The 24956-nt window shown below is 43.6% G+C and overlaps 1 protein-coding gene across 2 annotated transcripts in view; it reads left to right on the top strand.

Moving 5' to 3' along the window:
- The window catches only part of ATG10 (autophagy related 10), a 220616-nt gene extending 196117 nt beyond the window's left edge, over positions 1-24499 (top strand). The window contains exon 8 of one of the 2 annotated variants that reach the window (XM_040421505.1): positions 23996-24499. The gene's annotated coding sequence lies outside the window, so the exon portion shown is untranslated. Of the gene's footprint in view, positions 1-1836; positions 2529-23995 lie in introns of those variants that run through there. The other variant, XM_040421506.1, reaches the window with a different exon arrangement.
- The last annotated feature ends 457 nt before the right edge of the window (positions 24500-24956 follow it).

Below are 24956 nucleotides of genomic sequence, written 5' to 3' on the forward strand. Positions count from 1 at the left end.
GGGTCTGAGGATCTCATCTCGGTCAGGCTACCTCTGGCGAGCACATGGAGGGCTGTGCGGTCCTCCATTGAAATGCCACCCCACACCATTACTGACCCAATGCCAAACCGGTCATGCTGGAGGATGTTGCAGGCAGCAGAACGTTCTCCACGGCGTCTCCAGACTCTGTCACGTCTGTCACATGTGCTCAGTGTGAACCTGCTTTCATCTGTGAAGAGCACAGGGCGCCAGTGGCGAATTTGCCAATCTTGGTGTTCTCTGGCAAATGCCAAACGTCCTGCACGGTGTTGGGCTGTAAGCACAACCCCCACCTGTGGACGTCGGGCCCTCATATCACCCTCATGGAGTCTGTTTCTGACCGTTTGAGCAGACACATGCACACTTGTGGCATGCTGGAGGTCATTTTGCAGGGCTCTGGCAGTGCTCCTCCTGTTCCTCCTTGCACAAAGGCGGAGGTAGCGGTCCTGCTGCTGGGTTGTTGCCCTCCTACGGCCTCCTCCACGTCTCCTGATGTACTGGCCTGTCTCCTGGTAGCGCCTCCATGCTCTGGACACTACACTGACAGACACAGCAAACCTTCTTGCCACAGCTCGCATTGATGTGCCATCCTGGATAAGCTGCACTACCTGAGCCACTTGTGTGGGTTGTAGACTCCGTCTCATGCTACCACTAGAGTGAAAGCACCGCCAGCATTCAAAAGTGACCAAAACATCAGCCAGGAAGCATAGGAACTGAGAAGTGGTCTGTAGTCACCACCTGCAGAACCACTCCTTTATTGGGGATGTCTTGCTAATTGCCTATAATTTCCACCTGTTGTCTATCCCATTTGCACAACAGCATGTGAAATTGATTGTCACTCAGTGTTGCTTCCTAAGTGGACAGTTTGATTTCACAGAAGTGTGATTGACTTGGAGTTACATTGTGTTGTTTAAATGTTCCCTTTATTTTTTTGAGCAGTGTATTTGTTGTACCTTTTACAAGTATGCAATGGGTAAAGCCTATTTAACCCCTGCATTTTTGCTGGAGCTATGTAATTAGCATTTAGCACTGTCAAATCTAGAGTACAGGGATGCCAGTGATACAGAAACTGTGCCTGCTCAATCCAAAGCAATTGTTCACTGTAACAAGGTCATAGGTAGTTTTAGGAGGAGTCGGAGTAAGTAGAAATGGACCAACTCAGACTCAGCTTACTAAAATATATTAATTTATTAACTTTCATATAAATTTAGAAAAGTTTATAAATGCTAATCATGAATATATATTTCTGCTCTACCAGGCCCTTATTTATAAAAGAAAGAGTGATAAACAGGGTCTAGTGGTGATAATCAGTTCTCACCTCTCCTGTGTTCTCCCCTGTCCCTTATACTATAAACAGTGATAAGCAAGGTGTTCTAGTGGTGATAATACATTTTCACCTTTCCTGTGTTCCCCCTGTCCTTATACTATAAACTCTGATAAGCAGCAGGGTGTTCTAGTGGTGGCAGAGAATCAGTTTTCACCTCTTGTGTTTCCTCCTATCCTTATACTATAATCAGTGATAAGCAGGATGTTCTAATGGTAATAGATAATCAGTTATCACCTCTACTGTGTTTTCTCCAATCCTTATACTATAAACAGTGATAAGCAGCAGGGTATTCTAGTGGTAATAGATAATCAGTTCTCGCCTCTCCTGTGTGCTCTCATATCTTTTACTATAAACAGTAATAATCAGGGTGTTTTAGTGGTGACAGATAATCAGTTCTCACCTCTCCTGTGTCCTCTCATATCTTTTACTATAAACAGTGGTAAGCAGGGTGTTCTAGTGGTAATAGATAATCAGTTCTTACTTCTCCATAGCCATAGCAAGAGAAATTGGTCGTTCCAAGTCTGTGATTTTTAGAATATTGCATCTTTACAATGTCACAAACTCATTCAAGTCCCCCAAGAAGGATGGTCACCTACGAAAGAAAATGCAAGAAAGGACAGGATAATGCAGAGAATCTTAATGGGCAATCGGTTCAACACTGCAGCTGGAATTGTTCACCAGTTCAGCACTGAACAGGGTAAGGATCTGTCTCATCATACAGTGTCTCAACGTTCAAGAGCGTTTGGACTGAAAGCCCACTCTGCAGTAAACAAACCTCTCATTATCAGAATGACTCAAAAGGTTAGACTAACTTTTGCTGAAAAGCATGTTGTATGAACAGAGGAGCAGTGCTCCAAGCACCTTCTTCAACAACATGTGGTTCCTTCTCTGCTTTCATCACTCAGCCATCAACTTTCATGTAGGACAATGCCCCTTATCACACAGCAAAATGGGTAAAACAGTTCCTTGAAACTGAAAACATTGAAATAATGAAATGGCTGGCCCAGAGTCCTGATCTAAACACAATAGAAAACCTCTCAAAAATCCTTAGCAACAAAGCTATGGTTAAGAAACCAACTACAGTCACCGAAATGTGGAAGAGTCTGGATGAAAAGTGGACCAAAATCCCACCACAGCAGTGTGAGAGACTAGTAATGTCCTGTTGCCACAGATGTGCTGAAGTCATTCAAAGCAAAGGCCAGTACACTTTCTACTAATTGTTGACTGTTGTAACCTTCAGAAGATTTAGGCTACTTTCACACTCGCGTTTTGGCTTTCCGTTTGTGAGATCTGTTCAGGGCTCTCACAAGCGGTCCAAAACGGATCAGTTTTGTCCTAATGCATTCTGAATGGAAAAGGATCCGCTCAGAATGCATCAGTTTGCCTGCGTTCAGTCTCCATTCCGCTCTGGAGGCGGACACCAAAACTCTGCCTGCAGCATTTTACTGTCCGCTTGACGAAACTGAGCCAAACTGATCCGTCCTGGCACACAATGTAAGTCAATGGGGACGGATCCGTTTTCTCTGACACAATCTGGCACAATAGAAAACGGATCCGTCTCCCATTGACTTTCAATAGAGTTCATGACGGATCCGTCTTGGCTATGTTACAGATAATACAAACTGATCCGTTCATGACGGATGCATGCGGTTGCTTTATTGTAACGGATCCATTTTCGCAGATCCATGATTGATCCGCCCAAAATGTGTGGAAGTGTGAAAGTAGCCTTAGTTGTAATCTTTCTCTGTGCTATGGTCATTGATGTTCTCTAATTTTGATGATTGTGTTTTCTGCAAAAATAAAGTTTTTTTTATGAAGTGCCTTGGTTATTTTCTGTTCTAGTAGTATGGTATTGCAACAAAGAAAATTCCTTCAACTGTTGAGCTATGAAGATGACATTATTTATGAAAAAATTTTGATAAATATCTCTGTCAAATGCCAACTTTGTATAAAAAAAATGGGAAAAGTTGTCTTTTGCCAAGATATTTCTCTCACCCAGCATGGGTATATGTAAAAAGACACCCCAAAACACATTGCCCAACTTCTCCTGAGTACGGGGATACCAGATGTGTGACACTTTTTTGCAGCCTAGATGCGCAAAGGGGCCCACATTCCTTTTATGAGGGCATTTTTAGACATTTGGATCCCAGACTTCTTCTCACGCTTTAGGGCCCCTAGAATGCCAGGGCAGTATAAATACCCCACATGTGACCCCATTTTGGAAAGAAGACACCCCAAGGTATTCAATGAGGGGCATGGCGAGTTCATAGAATTTTTTTTTTTTTTGGCACAAGTTAGCGGAAATTGATATTTTTTTTTTTCTCACAAAGTCTCCCTTTCCGCTAACTTGGGATAAAAATTTCAATCTTTCATGGACTCAATATGCCCCTCACGGAATACCTTGGGGTGTCTTCTTTCCGAAATGGGGTCACATGTGGTGTATTTATACTGCCCTGGCATTCTAGGGGCCCTAAAGCGTGAGAAGAAGTCTGGAATATAAATGTCTAAAAATGTTTACGCATTTGGATTCCGTGAGGGGTATGGCGAGTTCATGTGAGATTTAATTTTTTGACACAAGTTAGTGGACTATGAGACTTTGTAAGAAAAAAAAAAATAATTTCCGCTAACTTGGGCCAAAAAAATGTCTGAATGGAGCCTTACAGGGGGGTGATCAATGACAGGGGGGTGATCAGTGAGTCTATATGGGGTGATCACCCCCCTGTCATTGATCACCCCCTTATAAGGCTCCATTCAGATGTCCGTATGTGTTCTGCGGATCCGATCCATGTATCAGTGGATCCGTAAAAATCATACGGAATCTCTGAATGGAGCCTTACAGGGGGGTGATCAATGACAGGGGGGTGATCAATGACAGGGGGGTGATCAGGGAGTCTATATGGGGTGATCACCTCCGTCATTGATCACCCCCCTGTAAGGCTCCATTCAGACGTCCGTATGCGTTTTGCGGATCCGATCCATGTATCAGTGGATCCGTAAAAATCATACGGACATCTGAATGGAGCCTTACAGGGGGGTGATCAATGACAGGGGGGTGATCAATGACAGGGGGGTGATCAGGGAGTCTATATGGGGTGATCACCTCCGTCATTGATCACCCCCCTGTAAGGCTCCATTCAGACGTCCGTATGCGTTTTGCGGATCCGATCCATGTATCAGTGGATCCGTAAAAATCATACGGACATCTGAATGGAGCCTTACAGGGGGGTGATCAATGACAGGGGGGTGATCAGGGAGTCTATATGGGGTGATCAGGGGTTCATAAGGGGTTAATAAGTGACAGGGGGGGTGTAGTGTAGTGGTGTTTGGTGCTACTTTACTGAGCTACCTGTGTCCTCTGGTGGTCGATCCAAACAAAAGGGACCACCAGAGGACCAGGTAGCAGGTATTTTAGACGCTGTTATCAAAACAGCGTCTAATATACCTGTTGGGGGTTAAAAAAATCGCATCTCCAGCCTGCCAGCGAATGATCGCCGCTGGCAGGCTGGAGATCCACTCGCTTACCTTCCGATCTTGTGAACGCGCGCGCCTGTGTGCACGCGTTCACAGGAAATCTCGCGTCTCGCGAGATGACGCACGGATGCGTCCAGGAGGAATGAATCAACCACCTTCCGGACGCATCCGTGCGTTAGGCGGTCCGGAGGTGGTTAAAGAGCATCTGTCAGTATGATCAACCCTATTAAACCAGACGTAATGCCTGGTATGGCTAATCTTGCTAAAAACATTCTTGTATTGTACAAATCCATTGCACTGTTCTGTAAAAAACTGGGTTCTTATTTTTGTGCAAATGAGAGCTTCAATATGTCAAGGGGTGGGACTTAACCTCTCAGGGCACCCTACATCCTCCGCTTTCAAGCTCTGGACACTTCACTGACTGTCAGGACCATGTATCATCATCATCATCATCCTCCTACCTGGCACTATAACCCTACAACTGCACCATGTGCAACTATTTCCATCTTGGCAATATTTTGTGGTGCATGGTGCAGGAGAAGCTTGGGTGCACCAAAGGGCTAGGTCCTGCCCTTCGGTGCTCCAAAGCCCTTATTTACATAAAATAGATACACTGTTTTATACAGAATGGGGCAATGGATTTGAACAATGTATGGATGTTGGCAGGAACAGGCTTCCAGACAATATTCATGGTTTAATACAGTTGATCCTGCTGACAGATTCTTTTTAACTTGAATGGGACTGAGCTGCAGTATCATGTACAACCACCACAAAATATAGCACTGTGTCTGCTCTAAAATGAAGGGATGTGGTACTATCCAAGAGGTAAACAATAAATGCGGGAACCGCGCTATATATTAGTGGTTTATGAAAGTTGTTAGAATGAAGAACCGTAAAAATAGGGAACTGGATTCACATTCAGCTTTCGGAAGTAACAGTCACAAGTATGTCATTCAAAGAAGCTGCTATACACCTCCAGCTGGTTATCAGATCCCGCCTTGAGCCACCGACTGCTCACTCCAACACCGGGTCAAAATTACCTTCACAAAAGGACAGAGAGATGGTGCAGTACCCTCAATTTTCAGAGGTAACAAAGGTTTTATTGTACTCACATATTCCAAAATTTTCACATGCGTATAAAAATGCCCGACCCGGGTTTCGCGATTAGCTTCGTCAGGGGCTGCGGTGCGGCATTTATTGTTTACTTTGTTATTAAGGAGACTGAACCTACCCTATTAAGGGCACCGCTGCTTTGTCCAGTCCCTCACACTAAATATCACTTGTTTTGCTATTTACTATCCAAGAGGTGCTGCGCCTTCAGTCAGCACCTCTTGTGAAGATGACAAAATCTATTAGTTGTGAAGGATATATATATATGCTGCACAGTCTTTAATCCTGAAGGGGATTGTTTTTTATACAGTACAGACCAAAAGTTTGGACACACCTTCTCATTCAAAGAGTTTTCTTTATTTTCATGACTATGAAGGCATCAAAACAATGAATTAACACATGTGGAATTATATACATAACATACAAGTGTGAAACAACTGAAAATAAGTAAAATTCTAGGTTCTTCAAAGTAGCCACCTTTTGCTTTGATTACTGCTTTGCACACTCTTGGCATTCTCTTGATGAGCTTCAAGAGGTAGTCCCCTGAAATGGTTTTCACTTCACAGGTGTGCCCTGTCAGGTTTAATGAGTGGCATTTCTTGCCTTATAAATGGGGTTGGGGCCATCAGTTGCGTTGAGGAAAAGTCAGGTGGATACACAGCTGATAGTCCTACTGAATAGACTGTTAGAATTTGTATTATGGCAAGAAAAAAGCAGCTAAGTAAAGAAAAACGAGTGGCCATCATTACTTTAAGAAATGAAGGTCAGTCAGTCAGCTGAAAAATTGGGAAAACTTTGAAAGAAAGGGCTATTTGTCCATGAAGGAGAGTGATGGGGTGCTGCGCCAGATGACCTGGCTTCCACAGTCACCGGACCTGAACCCAATCGAGATGGTTTTGGGTGAGCTGGACCGCAGAGTGAAGGCAAAAGGGCCAACAAGTGCTAAGCATCTCTAGGAACTCCTTCAAGACTGTTGGAAGACCATTTCAGGAGACTACCTCTTGAAGCTCATCAAGAGAATGCCAAGAGTGTGCAAAGCAGTAATCAAAGCAAAAGGTGGCTACTTTGAAGAACCTAGAATATGACATATTTTCAGTTGTTTCAGACTTGTTTGTTATGTATATAATTCCACATGTGTTAATTCATAGTTTTGATGCCTTCAGTGTGAATCTACAATTTTCATAGTCATGAAAATAAAGAAAACTCTTTGAATGAGAAGGTGTGTCCAAACTTTTGGTCTGTACTGTATATGGTAGAAGGAGAAGCTTCACTCAACTCACTGATTCCTTGCAGCCGCTGTTCCAATGCTTATAAAAATCCTTGCTGGCTTCAATCTATTTTGCCTCACATATAAAAAATGGAATCCCGCTGGACAACCCCTTTAGTTATTTAAGCCCATGGAGTACCCCACTTAATGCTACCAACTGATACTGATTAATGCCATATATAAATGTGTTTATTATGGTCGAATACTTCTGAAAGGCTGTTTGGGTGTGAAACCTGTAAAGAAGTCTTATCAGCTCCTGTTTGTACCACTTGGGGGAGCTCAGTACATATGAATTTATGCACTTACAGTTGGCTGAAATGAAAGTTGTAATAATCTGTGGTGGCTGCATGAAAATGCTGTGTTTTTTGCATCAGAAAAGTTAGGAGTTCAGAGCCGAGCACCTCGAACCCCCACCCCCTCCCTTTCTGCCTGCCTCCACTAAAGGTACAGTACCGACAGAATACATATGTTACGTACAGTAACACTGCTACCTACTGACTAGTGTTGAGCGAAGCAAAGCATTAAAAGTGGAATTCGGTCTGAAGTTTAGGTAAACTTCAATTTGCAATGAATTCGAATTTCCTTACACTTCATGGTAACGAATATGGTTTTCCTAAAATGTCGGCTGCATGTGTTACAAAGCAAAACGAAGTGTAGAGGAGACAAGCCGGGGAACGCGAGATCACCCATAATGCGGTGCCGACAGCCAATCTGCAGATAGCTATCTCCTGTGATGCCACAGCCCTATAAAAGCCTCATCCCTCTTGGCCATTGTCCTGTGAGCTGAGCATAGGGAGAGACATGGCAAGCGCTCATGTGCTAGGGACAGTGTTGCTGAAAATGATTAATAGAAGAATCGTAGAGAGAGAGGGAGAGTGCAGGGAGATTTTTTTTTCTGTGACAGTTCTATTTATTCCTAATTTTACTTATTCCTACATCAGCTGTAAATGTAATTCAATATCAATAAGATGGAAGCCTTTATTATTCCAGTGCCAGCGTGCCAACCAATACCATCCAGTCTCCACCCCGTAGGGTCCCACTGAGACTTTATCGCCCATGGGCCCACATGAACCTAGAGCCGGCCCTGCTTAAGGTGCCAGGTCTTAATGATTACAATCCTCATTGCTGGAGCAGAGGGAGCTGGGTCCTGTCACTCACTGCTCAGCTCCCCACGCTCCTCCCCTTCTTCAGGCCAGTGGCGCTCTGAATGGTGAAGCAGGTAGACTTCTTCCTGCTCCACCATTTAGCCTGCAGCCCGGAAATCTGCGTATGCTCCGCCCACACAGTGCTGCAGAGCGATCTGTGCCTGCAGGGAAGAGAGGTATGTGAGCTTCAGGAACGGGACAAGGTGAGTAGTTACTGTGTTTTTTTGTTTTTAATACAGAGGGGTCACAGAGCACTGTATTACTATGGAGGGGGCACAGAGGACTTTATTACTATGGAGGGGCCACAGAGGACTTTATTACTATGGAGGGGGCACAGAGGTCTTTATTACTATGGAGGGGGCACATAGGACTTTATTACTATGGAGGGGCACAGAGGACTTTATTACTATGGAGGGGGCACAGAGGTCTTTATTACTATGGAGGGGGCACATAGGACTTTATTACTATGGAGGGGCACAGAGGACTTTATTACTATGGAGGGGGCACAGAGGTCTATTACTATGGAGGGGACACAAAGGTCTTTATTACTATGGAGGGGGCACAGAAGACTTTATTACTATGGAGGGGGCACAGAGGTCTTTATTACAATGGAGGGGGCAATGAGGACTTTATTACTATGGAGGTGGCACAGAGGGCATTTATACTATGGAGGGGGCACAGAGGTCATTACTACTCTGGAGGGGCCACAGAGGGCATTACTAATGTGAAGGGGGCACAGAGCCAGAGGGCTTTACTACAATGAAGGGGGCACAGTGGGCATTATTACTGTGAAGGGGGCACAATGGGGATTATTACCAGTGAGCGGCAGGGGCAATATTCGTATTCGCAATATTTTGCGAATATTCATCATATATTCACTAATTTGAGAATTCGTGATCTCGTCATTATTTTCTTGATTGCGAAAATCATCAATCAGAAAATTCATGATAAAATTTGCGATACGAAATTTCGCGATCAACACTACTCCTATAGGCAACTTTCCTATTGGTTGCTAGGGATGTTGCTAAGTGCCGGTATTCGCGATAAATTCACAATATATTCGCGATTAGAATATTCGTAAATATGAATATATAGCACTATATTCTAAATATTCACAAATTCTCGAAGTGGCGATATTCGCGATTAAAATTAGCAATTTGAATATTCGCACTCAACACTAATTATTACTATGAAGGGGGCACAATGGGGATCATTACTATGGAGGGGCACAATGGGGATTATTACTGTGAGGGGGCACAGATAGGGCATTACAATTGTGAAAGGGGCACAGAGAGGGCATAACTACTGTAAGAGGGCACAATGTGGCCATAACTACTGTGAGGGGGCACACATCTGTACAAAACTATTGTGAAGGTTGTACAATGAGGGCAATACTACTGTGAGGGGGTACAATTTTTCCATTTCACCACCATGACAGCAACCAAGTAGAGAGATTGACCCCTGACCTCTGTAGGGGCAGGAACAGAGAAAGGTTAAATTGCCCCTCCCATCACCGTTCACCAGTGTGTTCCTGCCCCTACAGTGGCCAGGACAGAGGAGGTCCTCTCTGCCAGTCAGGGAGGTGAAGTGGATTTGAAAACTTCTTTTGTATTTGCACTTCCCTTGCAATACATCCGGTGCCCGGGTATGTCCCCTGTCCTCCGGCGGTTCATTCCAATGCTGGCAGGGAGAAGGCAGGGTCACGCTTCCTGTTAATCAGGAACCTACCCTGATGCTGCCGCGGCCTCCTGTCTCCTAGTGAGATCAGCTGGCTTAGATGCAGAAACCGCACGTGTTGCGGGCGTCTGACGTCACTTCCGGGTTTAGACACGCGCGCGCATACCCGGAAGTACTTCTGTGACTGGGGCCGAAGGATTTAAAAGTCAAAGCGGCCATGGATCTGACTGAGGCCTGGTGTACTGGAAGATGTCAGACCCCGAGTTTCAGCTGCCTAGAGAGCTGGATGCTCCAACGCATTCCCCCATGCGGGATACAGTGGCAGCAGGCTCAGTAGTAGTATGTTGGGGACCATACTCTTGTAAAAAGGCTACAACTTAAGGAAGCGGGATGGGTTTTCCTCTCCCCAGAGATTATTATATACTATGTATGGTACCTCCATATACTCTCCTTTACTGAGTCCTTACGTCTTTAAGGACATATATGTATATTACATGCTGTATATAAGTGTGTTACACAAAGAATCCTGCACTGATAAAGCTGCTCTCTTACTATAGGTTTCTAAACAGGCTTTGAAGAAGCCCAGGAGAAGCACAAAATGCATTCAATGCTATGTTAAGCTTCCTGATCAATACTCTAAAAAACTCTGTAAACTCTGTAAAAATTTCCCCACTGAGGAAATGAACGACCGTTTAAAAGCGGTCAGGGATACTATGGGAATAGAAGAGGTCCAAAAAACCCGTTCTATACAGGAGGAGATGTTCGGAGGTTTAAAGACCAAACGCTCTAGAGTCTTTCCCATAAATGTGAACATCAAGGAGAGGATTATGGATGAATGGGTGGAGCCAGAAAAGAGATTGGGAATCTCTAGGGAATTTAAAAATAGGCTGTCATTTGATCCCAAAAGTCAAAAGTTTTTGATGACATACCCAAAATCGATATACAGGTTGCGAAAGTTAATAAAAAAGACCTAGCTACCCCTTGAAGACTCCACTCAGTTAAAAGACCCCATGGAGAGAAAGGCGGATAGCCTTCCACGAAAGTCCTGGGAGGCGGCCATGTATAGTCTTAAAACCAATATTGCAGCAACATCAGTGGCCAGGTCGATGTACCTTTGGTTGAATGAGCTGCATAACCATTTGAGTAATAAAACTCCTAGGGATGAGATAATAGATTCAATTGTCTTTGGGCCAGTCCTGGACAAAATCCTAGAGAGACTCCCTAGGAGGAAGTTGCCCTTTTGTCCCCAGAATAACCAGGAAAGATCCTATCGGGGAAAAGGTAAAATGGGGCACTGGAGTTACCAAAAAGGGGGGCGCAGTAGAGGGTATCTCATCAATCCCCAGAATAAAAGTAGCGACAGACAATGACGCCAGGATAGGGGGGAGACTAAAAGATTTCATTCCCCAATGGGAGTCTGTAACTTCAAACCCCTGGGCCTTGAACATCATCAAAGAGGGTTACAGAATAGAATCCCCCCCCCCCCCCCAAGAAGGTTCTGCATCACTTGTCATCCATCAAAAACGCAACTAAAAAAGATCTGGGAAGGTGTTTAGGATCTCTTAAAGTTGGGAGTGGTAGTCCCGGTTCCTCAGTCTCAACAAGGACAGGGCTACTACTCAAATCTGTTCCTAGTAAAAAAAAGCCTGGAGGTTCTTATCAAACGATAATAAACTTAAAAGATTTAAACAAACATATAACCTACAGGAAATTCAAAATGGAGTCTCTGAACACTACCATCCCACTGATAAAAAAGAACGCGCTAATATGTACAATCGATTTAAAGGATGCGTACTATCACGTTCCGATCAGAACTCAGTCACAAAGATACTTAAGATTCACCATAAAAAGTCCTATGGGAAATATAGTCCATTTTCAATTTGTCGCTCTTCCCTTCGAAATTTCACCTGCACCCAGGGTCTTTACCAAACTGCTAGTGGAGATGATAGTTTTCCTGAGAACAAAAGGGTTAACAATAGTCCCCTATCTGGATGATTTTCTCATAGTATAAGACATCAAATAGAAACAGATCTAAACAGATTTTGTCATCTTTTAGAAGTCTAGGATGGGTAATAAACCAAGGCAAATCGTGCCTACTACCGAAAACAAAGGTGAAATTCCTCGGTATTCTCCTAGACTCTGTAAAACAAACATGCTTTCTCCAAGCAGAAAGGATAGAAACTATACAAAGAATGACCAGGCAGTTTCTGAAAATAAGATCTTACTTCATCAGAGAAGCCAAGAGTCTTTTAGGTCAAATGGCATCCTGCATTGTGGCGGTTCCCTGGTGTCAGATCCACTTCAGAACTCTCCAAGCCTGGTTACTGAGGAAGTGTCACGACCATGGTCATGGTCGTGACTCCTAAACCGCATGCTGTTGCCTGCGGTCTCGTGTGGTTGTTTCAACCACAGGTGAGGGTCGCTTGTATGTTGCCTCACTTGTGGTTGCCGTTGGCAACATGTTCTTATAATGTACTTGGCAGCATAGCAGCCTGAGCTGTTGCTTGGCAGCTTGCTGCAATCTGCATGCGGTTGCACCTGGCAACCTGTCTTTGTAGGTGTGCCTTTTTATAGGTTTGGTGTGCACCCGGTTTGTGTGTTTGCACTGACAGTTTCCCTTGACTTGTGGCTGCCCGTGGCAACATGTTTTTGTGTACATGTGGTGGCTGTGTCTTGGCCTTCTGGCTGACTCCCAGGACACGGTTGCCACGCATGTCGTTGCCTGCGGTAACAGCTGCAGTGTAATTGTGTGCGTATTTCCTTTTAAGTTGCGGTCTTCCCTTCCCTGGTGTGAGAAGGGTTAATTCCCTTCCTAGACTGTGAGCACTGGGTGTGTCTGTGTGGGTGTGGCTACTTGGGCCTATATAGCCTCTGCTGAGAGCAGTGGTCAGAGAGGTACTTCAGCCATGGTCTGCTGGAGTCATCCTCATACCTAATACCATCTGCCAGTGAGGGCCACCCTTGTGGTCATAGCAAATGTTATGTTTAGTCGATGTTGTTTTCCTTTCATGTGCTAATGCAGCTATGGATCTGGGTTCCTGTGTGTGTTTTCTGTATAGTGTGGACATCAGCTGTGAGCACGGGATCCAGTCAGCAAGGCTGTGGCAGGTAGGTGTGAACTAGTGTAGTTCTCCTGCCATATCCATAGGCTGTTCTTGTTCCTATCCCCTTGCAGCTTGGCCACTTTAGACTCCTGTTTCTCCGCGTCCAGGAGGAACGGGCTGTCTACTCAGCTCCTAGCTCAGGGATCTGCGGAGGGTTAGTAGGGATCCGAGGTTCCGGAGCATGAGCCCTCCTACCATCAAGGTCGGCTCATGCAGCTAGGAGTCAGGGTCAGATTAGGGATGCGATAGGAGGTGACCTGCTCCCTAATTCTGTGGTCCTGGCCAAGTAGCGACCTACCATCTCCTGGCATCGCATGGCTGAGGGTTTCCCCCATCCTCAGCCGTGACAGGAAGTGGGTCAAATGCCAGAAATCACTGGACCAGAAAATTCAGATTCCGGAACACGTAAAAAACTCTTCCCTCTGGTGGCTGACTTCAAAAAATTTGAAGAAAGGAGTAGTCTGGCAGAAAACACCATCAGTAGTGATCCACACTGATGCAAGCGGTACAGGATTGGGAGCAAAGGTCAACGAAAGCCTCTATCAGGGAGTCTGGTAAGCAGAGATAGCAGTCCAGTCATCGAATTATCAAGAGCTCAGAGCAGTCTGGGAGACCTTTAATTCTTCTCAGGCTGCTTTTAAGGGCCGACATATAAAAACAATTCTCAGACAATGTGACGACGGTATCCTACCTCAGACATCAGGGAGGAACAAGGTCAGTAAGACTAGGGAACCTGTCAGGGAAAATATTCTCCTGGGCAGAAAGTACGGTGAAATCCATCTCAGCTGTACATTTAAAAGGGAGAAAAAATTTGGTAGCGGATTTCCTAAGCAGGAAGAAAATAGATCAAGGAGAATGGTTTTTAAACAGACATGATAGTAAAAAGATTCGGTTGACCATCTATAGACCTGTTTGCCTCGAAAGAAAACGCGAAGGTCCCGCTGTTCTACTCTCTGAATCCAAGGGACAAACCCTGGGCAATAGACGCGTTCTCACAGAGCTGGGATTGGGACCTCACTTATGCGTTTCCCCCATTTCAACTAATCCCCAGAGTAATACAGAAGGCCATGCAAGAGAGAGCAACTCTAATTTTAATAACTCTGTTTTGGCCAAAAAGGAGTTGGTTCTCTCTACTAACGAGACTGACATCACAGGAACCATGGATCCTTCCCTTCAAGAAGGACATCTTAGTTCAGGGCCCGATCACACATCCTCATCCGGAGTTCTTCAAACTAACGGCGTGGATCCTGAATCTGACATCTTAAGACATAAAGGTCTATCAGAAAAAGTAATATCTACTTTTAAAGCAAGCAGGAAGAAGGTGACATCATCTATTTACCTTAAAATATGGAAAAAGTTCTGTGCTTGGACAGGGGAAATAACACCTAATCATTCAGAACCTAATATTCAAAAGATTCTTGACTTTCTTCAAAGAGGTCTGGAGTTGGGTCTTAGACCATCTACCTTGAAGGATCAAATATTAGCCGTGAGTGCCTTCTTTGACACTGACTTGGCGGGCCATAGATGGACCATTCGAACCACTGGATGAATGCTCCATGAAGGTTCTGTCTCAAAAAATGCTTTCCTTATAGCTATCTCATCAGCCAGAAGGCTGAATGAAATTCAGGCCCTCTCAATTAGTGAACCCTATCTCACTACGCGAGACAATAGAATAATCCTGAGGTTAGATTCAGGTTTTCTGCCAAAAAGTAGTATCTGATTTCCATAGAGAACAAGAAATAATACTACCTTCCTTTTGTACGGATCCTAAAAATTCTAGAGAGAGGAAATTTCATTCCCTTGATGTCAGGAGAATTGTCCTCAGATACTTAGAAGTCACCAAAGGGTTTGGATTAGTAGATAACCTGTTAGTCCAATTATCGGGAAAAAAATAAAGGAAAAGTGGTATCAAAGGCATCCACCGCTAGATGGATTAAACAGACCATTTCAGATTGTTACAGAATTCAGTGCCTCGATTGCCCTGTTGAAATAAAAGCACATTCTACCAGGGTCAGGTCATCATCATATGCAGAAAAAGCAGGTGCTTCTTTAGAGCAGATATACAGGGCTGTAACCTGGTCCAGTATGAACACCTTTATAAAACATTACAGATTAGACCTGTCAAGGTCCTTGGAGCTATCATTTGGGCGTGAAGTCCTACAAGCCGTAGCCCCCCTTAATATTAGTGATCTGTTAGGTCTCTACTTGGTTGTTGTCATGGTGGTGAAATGGAAAACCGGAGTTAGTCTTACCGGTAATTCAGTTTCCATGAATCCACCATGACGGCACAATAACCCCCCCCCCCCCCCCAATAAAAATAAAAAATAATTATAATAATTATATATATATATATATATATATATATATATATATATATATATATATATAAATTTATCTACACATGGTGGGTTATGGAGCACTGTAATCTAGTAACACACTAGTGAACGGTGGTGATAGGGGGCAATTTAACCTTTCTCTGTTCCTGCCCCTGAAAGGTCAGGGGTCAATCTCTCTACTTGGTTGCCGTCATGGTGGATTCATCGAAACTGAATTACTGGTAAGACTAATTCTGGTTTTTTTTAAGTATTGGGGTGGGTGCTAGAGAAAGGACCCGCCCCAGGTGCCAAACACCGTAGGCACGCCACTGAAGCAGGGAACTATTTGCTCCCCACTCCACAATTGAGCCGCCAGCGCTCAGCAGCAGCAGCACGATGTCCTCACACATCGTCCTGCTGATCTGTGTAGAAGGAGGAGAGGGGCAGGCTGGGAATCAGCCTCTGCTCCTCCTACACAGCAGTGCGATGTGTCACAGTATCCTGCTTCTGCTGATGGGGAGTGCAGATCATGGGAGGAGCCAGGTGATTGAGGCGAGGAGTATTTATTTTTTGTTTTTTTCACTTCCTGTGAAGGGGGCACATCTGGGCATAACCACTGTGAAGGGGGCACGGGGCACATATCTTGGCATATCCACTGTAAGAGGTCACATATCTTGGCATATCCACCGTAAGAGGTCACATATCTTGGCATATCTACTGTGAAGGGGGCACACATCTTGGTATATCAACTGTGAGAGGGCACAAATTTTGGGATATCTAATGTGAAGGGTGCACATATGTACTATGAGGGGGCACATATCTTGGCATATCTACTGTGAGGGAGCACATATCTTGGCATATCAACTGTGAGGCGGCACATATTTTGGCATATATACTGTGAAGGGGGCAAATATCTTGGCATATCGACTGTTAGGGGGGCACATATCTTGGCATATCTACTATGAAGGGGGCATATCTTGGCATATTTACCATGAGGGGGCACATATCAGTGAGTAGACCTGAGGAACTGAAACACTGGGTAGAAAATAAAAGTAAGCACATAAGGACTGATACACATATATCCGCTCTGTAGCATGCTCTGTGTAAGGTATTTAATCTATAATACATGCAGTTTCATTACTTTAAGCGCAGTGCAAAATGCCACAAGGGGGCCCACTGAGACTTTATTGCCCATGGGCCGCATGAACCTGGAGCCGGCCCTGCTTAGGGTGGCAAGGTCTTAATGATGACCATCCTCATCTGGCAGGCTTAACTTTTTTCAAATCAACCTTCAAAGTTTCCATGTCCTAGAAAAGTCAGCAAGATGCAGAGAGATGGGGAGCTGGATGTTCCTGATGACATACTGTATTCTCACCGATATTAGATGATGTGGAAAAGGAGGAAAAGCAGATGTCAGAAGAAGGGCTCCCACCTGTAGTGCCGGAGAGCGCTGGGGTTGGAGAAGTGGGTATGCCAGAGCTGATTAATATTCAGTGTTTACTGTCAAATAACCTGTAGGAGATTGCAGGCAAAACAGCAATAATATGCATATTGAACCCCCACCTAACCAGCCAAACCCCATATACAGCAACAGCCCCTGTTTAAAGGTGCTGCGTGGCTATTAACAATGAAGAAGGACTATACAGTGCGGTCTTCATTAATATGTGTGGCCGTACCCTAAGGCAGAATGACATTTTCAGAGGACCATGGGCCCTGCAGAAGGGTTGCTCTTACCTTTGGAGAAGTCTTTGGTTTGACTGACAGTTCATTTGCATACTCCCATGGAGCATTGCTTGAAAATAAGCCTCCATACACTCACTAGTTATCTTCAATGAGTTTTTATTATATAGATTTTGTTAATTTTTATATGTCAGAAGTATGAAAATGTTCCTGCCACCTATTATTTCGACACATTTAAAGGGGTTGACCAAGGACCATCCATCTTTAAAGGGGTTTTCCCGAAATTTTGTTTACTGATGACCTATCTTCAGGATAGGTCATCAGTATCTGGTGGTGATCTGACATCCGGGACCCCTGACGTTCAGCTGTTTGAGAAGGCAGTGGTGCTGTGATACCAAGCACAGCCGCTATACAATTTATGGAACTGTGCTTGGTAAGCTGCCAAAGGACAGCGGCTCTCACAAGATTGGCGGGGGTCCCAGGTGTCAGATCCCCACCGATCAGATACTGATGACCTGTCCTTGAGGATAGGTAAGCAGTAGTAAAATCCTAGATAACTCTTTTAAGTAATAGGGCCACCCTTATTCATGGGTTGTGTTTGGCATTGCATCTCAGCCCGATTCAGTTGAATACCAGACACACAGCCCCGAGACAAGACCTTTTTTGCTTTCAGAAACCCCTTTAATGTATTTGTGTATTCTTAGTCGGTCTGCATTACTACATTCCTTTCACCTGCTTTGAAATCCTAGAAGCTATGGTGCAGATTACCAGCGTATAACTGCAGAAATGATTGGCATCAAATCAGAAGAGCCATTCTGTGATAATTAAATCTGCAGCATTATACTTGGAAGGAAAAAAGCGAAGCCTAATGAAATTCACGAAGGAAAAAAATTCCAGGTGCTACAAAGGAGTCTGAGGTCATTGGGACTGTGCCCATGTTTCATCTACAGACGCCAGTCCAGAAATTTTCACCATGAAATAGTTACTTTCTGTCAAAATAAAGAATTTCATTGCAAGGTACTGTATATCTTGGCAGGCGTGTGCAGATCGACATGTCAGAATACTGCTTCTGTGCAAGCAGGAGCTTATGTCATTCCTCTATATTCCTGCATTGTGCAGATTTATTATTAAAGGGGTTATCCAACTTTTTAAAACGGGTTGCCTATCGTTAGGATAGGCCATCACCATTAGATCAGTGGGGGTCTGATCAGCTGAAGGGGCAGGGTGCTTGTGCGAGTGCTGTGGTCTCTTCATTGGATACACTGGTCCCATACTGCATAACGGCACAATGAGGCCAATTTTCAATCCAATTACAAATTATATTTTCTAAACCGATAGACCTCCATTTTCCCATTAGTTGTCCGTGTGGGTCAGTATCAAACGCCTTTGCAAAGTCCAAAAGCACAATATCCACAGCACTCCCTCTGTCCAGGTTTTTACTCACCTCCTCATAAAAACAAATCAGGTTAATTTGACAGCTTCTGTTCTTAGTAAAACCATGTTGGCTATCACTTATAATATTATTGACAGTTAAATAACCCTGTATGGAGTCTCGTAGAAGGCCCTCAAACATTTTACCAACAATGGATCTTAAACTTACTGGTCTATAATTTCCTATTGAAGACCTAGCATCCTTTTTGAAAATGGGCACCATATCTGCCTTGCGCCAGTCCCTTGGTACAATGCCTGTCATTAAAGAATCTGGAAATATATAAACAGAGGCAAAGCAATAACTGAACTGAGTTCCTTTAGATCTATATCGTGTAATCCATCTGGACCCAGGGCCTTGTTCACTTTTACTTTTTTTTTTGCATATTAAGGACCATATCTGCAGTCAGCCAGTTACTGTAGGTACCGTATTTTTCGCTCCATAAGAAGCACTTTTTCCCCCCAAAAGTGCGGGAAAAAGTCCCAGCTTTTCATGCGGCGAATGGAAGCGCTCATTAGTAGCGGAGGATCGGGAAGTGGTGAATGCCGCGCTTCCCGGGGTCTGTACTCACCGCTTCCTGGTCCTCTGCCGTCGGCCGTGCTGTGATTGTGCACAGCATGAGGACGCTCTGTGACCTCAGGCTGTGCGCATCGGGTCACAGCACAGTGCACGCCAGGAAGAAGAGAGAGAGAGTTAGATCCTGAGAGCCCGTGGCAACCGGAGTAGGAGAGGTAAGTTGATTTTTTTTATATTTGCTCTGAGGCATGGGGGTCTGATCTGAGGCATAGGGGTCTGATCTAAAGTATGGGGGTCTGATATGAAGTATGGGGGTCTCATCTGAGGTCTGAATGGGGAGTCTTATTTATATTGCGGCTCTTATCTGAGGTCTGATTCGGTGTCATTCACGTTGGAGTCTGAGCTGAGGTCTTATTGTGGGTCTGATCTGAGGTCTTATTGAGGGTCTTATTAACATTGTGAGTCTGATTGGGGCTGTGATCTGAGGTCTGATTTAACATTAGAGGTCTGATGCTGGTCTATTGAAAAAATATTTTTTTCTTATTGTCCTCCTCTAAAACCTAGGTGTGTCTTATGGGCAGGTGCGTCTTATAGGGTGAAAAATACTGTATGTTATTTGAGGTATTTACACCAGTGGCACCACCCTCATGAGATGCCCTCTATTCTTTTATATATATATATACAGGGAGTGCAGAATTATTAGGCAAGTTGTATTTTTGAGGATTAATTTTATTATTGAACAACAACCATGTTCTCAATGAACCCAAAAAACTCATTAATATCAAAGCTGAATATTTTTGGAAGTAGTTTTTAGTTTGTTTTTAGTTTTAGCTATTTTAGGGGGATATCTGTGTGTGCAGGTGACTATTACTGTGCATAATTATTAGGCAACTTAACAAAAAACAAATATATACCCATTTCAATTATTTATTTTTACCAGTGAAACCAATATAACATCTCAACATTCACAAATATACATTTCTGACATTCAAAAACAAAACAAAAACAAATCAGTGACCAATATAGCCACCTTTCTTTGCAAGGACACTCAAAAGCCTGCCACCCATGGATTCTGTCAGTGTTTTGATCTGTTCACCATCAAAATTGCGTGCAGCAGCAACCACAGCCTCCCAGACACTGTTCAGAGAGGTGTACTGTTTTCCCTCCTTGTAAATCTCACATTTGATGATGGACCACAGGTTCTCAATGGGGTTCAGATCAGGTGAACAAGGAGGCCATGTCATTAGATTTTCTTCTTTTATACCCTTTCTTGCCAGCCACGCTGTGGAGTACTTGGACGCGTGTGATGGAGCATTGTCCTGCATGAAAATCATGTTTTTCTTGAAGGATGCAGACTTCTTCCTGTACCACTGCTTGAAGAAGGTGTCTTCCAGAAACTGGCATTAGGACTGGGAGTTGAGCTTGACTCCATCCTCAACCCGAAAAGGCCCCACAAGCTCATCTTTGATGATACCAGCCCAAACCAGTACTCCACCTCCACCTTTCTGGCGTCTGAGTCGGACTGGAGCTCTCTGCCCTTTACCAATCCAGCCACGGGCCCATCCATCTGGCCCATCAAGACTCACTCTCATTTCATCAGTCCATAAAACCTTAGAAAAATCAGTCTTGAGATATTTCTTGGCCCAGTCTTGACGTTTCAGCTTGTGTGTCTTGTTCAGTGGTGGTCGTCTTTCAGCCTTTCTTACCTTGGCCATGTCTCTGAGTATTGCACACCTTGTGCTTTTTGGCACTCCAGTGATGTTGCAGCTCTGAAATATGGCCAAACTGGTGGCAAGTGGCATCTTGGCAGCTGCACGCTTGACTTTTCTCAGTTCATGGGCAGTTATTTTGCGCCTTGGTTTTTCCACACGCTTCTTGCGACCCTGTTGACTATTTTGAATGAAACGCTTGATTGTTCGATGATCACGCTTCAGAAGCTTTGCAATTTTAAGAGTGCTGCATCCCTCTGCAAGATATCTCACTATTTTTGATTTTTCTGAGCCTGTCAAGTCCTTCTTTTGACCCATTTTGCCAAAGGAAAGGAAGTTGCCTAATAATTATGCACACCTAATATAGGGTGTTGATGTCATTAGACCACACCCCTTCTCATTACAGAGATGCACATCACCTAATATGCTTAATTGGTAGTAGGCTTTCGAGCCTATACAGCTTGGAGTAAGACAACATGCATAAAGAGGATGATGTGGTCAAAATACTCATTTGCCTAATAATTCTGCACGCAGTGTATGGAGCTGAAAAACCCAGACAGCAGCAGTGGACAGGAAGAGAGAAGTGAGACTGCACATGCGCACTGTGCGCGCCGTCTCTTCATACAGCTGATCGGCGGGGTGCCGGGTGTCAGACCCCCGCCGATTTGATATTGATGACCTATCATGAGGATAGGTCATCAATAGTAAAAGCCCAGAGAATCCCTTTAATAAAAAATAAAAAAAAAGTACCTGAAGGACACTAGAGAAGAAGCTTGACAGGCTGGTTTTGCTGTGCCCACCCAGTGTTGCTGTATAAAAAATAAAAAAATGACCGACTAATTGCAATTTTATGATACCATCAAAAATGCCCAAATAAATTTAATAACGAATATTGGGATACTGTGAATAATTAAGGTAAACCTTGGGAGGTGACTTTTTTTTTTTTTTAAGGAATGTATAGGAGAATTACATTTGCTTAAAGGAGTTGTGCAGAATGGGGGGAGATTTGACAACTCCCTTCCCCATTGTGTAGGACCTCCAAAGGGAAGCTTACTTACCTGCTTCCTGGCGCCAGCTCCTCACTCCTACTCCAGGCCTGCGATGCTCCTTGGAGTTCCAGTGATGTCAACATCTGGTTTGACAATGCCACAGTAAATCACAGGACGTGGCAGTGTCAGGCTTCCCTTTCGACTATTTGTCATGACACACGGGGAACCTGACAGCACCGCGACCTGTGATTTGCAAATCGGATGTTGACAATGCTGGAGCTCCGAAGAGCATCGCAGGCTGGGAGAAGAAGCTGGGAGCCGGCGCTGTGAAGCAGGTAAGTAAGCTTCCTTTTGCAGGTCCCGCAGAATGGGAGGGGGGGGGGGGGGCGTGGAGTTGCTGGCCACTAGAACTGAAAATAACTTTTTGCGTTTTGATGTGTTTTTACTATTATATTTGACTAACCTCATAATAGTCTTCAAATATTCCAGCATTCACAATGGCCACTAGAACTGGCACAATCGGCTGATACTCTGCGGGAGATTTTTAAAAACTGGTGTAAAGGAAAACTGGCTTTGTTGCCCATAGCAACCAATCAGATTCCACCTTTCATTTTCCAAAGGAGCTCTGAAAAATGAAGTGGGATCAGATTGGATGCTATGGGCAACTTAGCCAGTTCTACTTTACACCATTTTTGATAAATCTCCCCATTGTGTTTTCTGTATCTCACTTGTCAGGTTTGATGTATAGTCTAGTGCAATAGTATAGCAGTATAATCTTATAATTATGTATACCCACATGTATACCCACAAGTTCTATATGTTTCTATATGTTTCCTGCATGTTGGTAAAGCTTGGCATTTTCCCTTGTCATATTCCAAGTCGGATTTTGTCTCACAGGGAGCCACTTCCACAAGGTGGCGCTAGCGAGATAGCTCTTTTTCTTGGGAGATACCTCTTTGCATATCCTTTCCCATTAAGGCATTGCTAATAAGTTTTCATATAGGGCTGGTCTTTTTATGGAGATCCACACCACCCTGCCTAATCTTTTCCCACCATACTGTATGCCAATCTGCTGAGCTCCTCCTGCTCTATTGCATACTGTCTACAGATTACACTTCATTTTGTGGTGACAGGTTCTTTTTAATAAAATGCACCTTTCTTTCCCATTCCTTCTTCTAGATAATAATCTTGTTGGTAGATTCTCTTTAACAAGTTCAAGATCCATCCAATTTTTTTTTAATACACATGATATTGAAAACTGTTTCTGTTTTTCAGTGATACATGGGGCTTTATTGTAAAAAAAATATATACACGTGGTAAAAGCAAATAAAATACATTTTATATAAATACATATGAGCCCCAGTTACAGGGTAAAATGCAGCCCCCAGAATAGTTGTACAAGGCTGATCAGCCTCATTGCTGAGCTGACCAGGGGTCAGCAGGAAGCGTCGTGGCTATTTGCCTCATTTGTCTATACAGCGCTCATTTAGTAATCAACTGTTTCTGACTGACTTCTATGACAGCCGGCTCCCCATTGAGAACCCCAGCTCCAATCTGTGTGCAGCTACTTTCTCTCCAAGCAGGTTCAGAAACATCATTGGAGAGATGAACATGGATCGCCCAAATGTATATAGTCTGAGCGGCCCTGAACCCATTAAAAAAGGGGGAAAAAAAATATAGAAAATCTCATCTTCTTAAAAATGCTGGACATTTTTATTTTATATGTTTCTTTTATAAGGCCACATTTATTAGCACCAGAGGACACTGTGTATTATGGTTTACTACATAGATTGTATTCTGTTTGTTCTTTATGCTTATTACAAATAGCATTTAGTAGTATTTGTAATATTTGTTTAACTTGGGTGTTTAAGCAGTAAACAATGCTGTTTCTTATGGGCAATACTTTGGGTAGAATTTTATTGATTTCTGGCCCTGTAATCCATCCCTACGTTTTGACTTTTATTCATATACTTAGCTCTAAACATGCCATATTACATTAAGCTATTAAGCTCTTTTCTCTTCGTGGGGATTCAGTGCCGTTCGCCAACGTTGTGTTGGCAAAGCTAAGGTGGGTATCTTGCCAGAACATTTGGAATTAATAATCTAATTTCCTTTGGATATTGTTTAGCATAACAGGCATCTCCAATGTTTTCTTATATTGGTTTTGCATCATAAGGCATGTCACCAGTTTCTGCACATTTTGTACATATCCTAACACCAGCCCATTGTTCATTCTAGGATTACAGGCCAAACTGAGAACCCAGTTCATCGTTCTACGTCTGAGATCGGCTCCAGGGAAATCACATGTTAAGCTGGAGAACACTGTCATCTCACGCCCACCATTCATACTGTACCTCCAGCTCTGTTTGTCACTCTGCCGCATGTTGATGGAGTGTGGTTAACAAATCCTAATGTACCGTGGAAGCCACCAATACAACTGTGATGCAGCTCTTTGGCCAATCGCACATTACTAACCAACTATAGCTAGAACCCTAATGAAGTGGAACAGATGTTTTCATCAAGGCTACCGGGTCATGCAGACATAGTCATTAAAATGTATTTGACAAGATTGGTTAATTAAACCGTTGCAAAGTAAACCCAAATGGAATAAAAGTCAAAGCTTTTAGAACAAAAATAATTGTAAGCCTCACTTTTCCTAGAAACTGTACAGTGTATATGTTATTGTGGTCTGCTTCAATTACGACTGAAGCAATGAAAAAGTATTAGAGTATCATATGTAAACACGTAAGAAGCATTTGATAAAATGTAAAAACATAGTTTCTATGATAATACATTTTTGTTCAATATGGTTAGTAGTGTTGATCGCGAATATTCTAATCACAAATTTTTATTGCGAATATTGGCACTTTGAGAATTCATCAATATCTAGAATATAGTGCTATATCTTCGTAATCGCAAATATTCTAGATTTTTTTTCATCAATACCCATGATTAGGGTTGAGCAACCGAACTTTAGGATTTTTGGACCACGGACCCAAACCCAAACATTTCAGTAAAAGTTCGGGTTCGGTGTTCGTCGCTTTCTTTGCGCTTTTTAAAAGGCAGCAGAGCAGCCAATCAACAAGCATTTAACTGTCTGACCTTAGAAGCCATCACAGCCATGCCTACTAATGGCATAGCTGTGATTAGCCAGTGCAGCATGTGACCCAGGCTCTATATAAGCTTGAGTCACGTAGCT

The sequence above is a fragment of the Bufo bufo genome, chromosome 2, assembly GCF_905171765.1.
Source record: "Bufo bufo chromosome 2, aBufBuf1.1, whole genome shotgun sequence".
In the NCBI taxonomy this organism is placed as follows: Eukaryota; Metazoa; Chordata; class Amphibia; order Anura; family Bufonidae; genus Bufo; species Bufo bufo.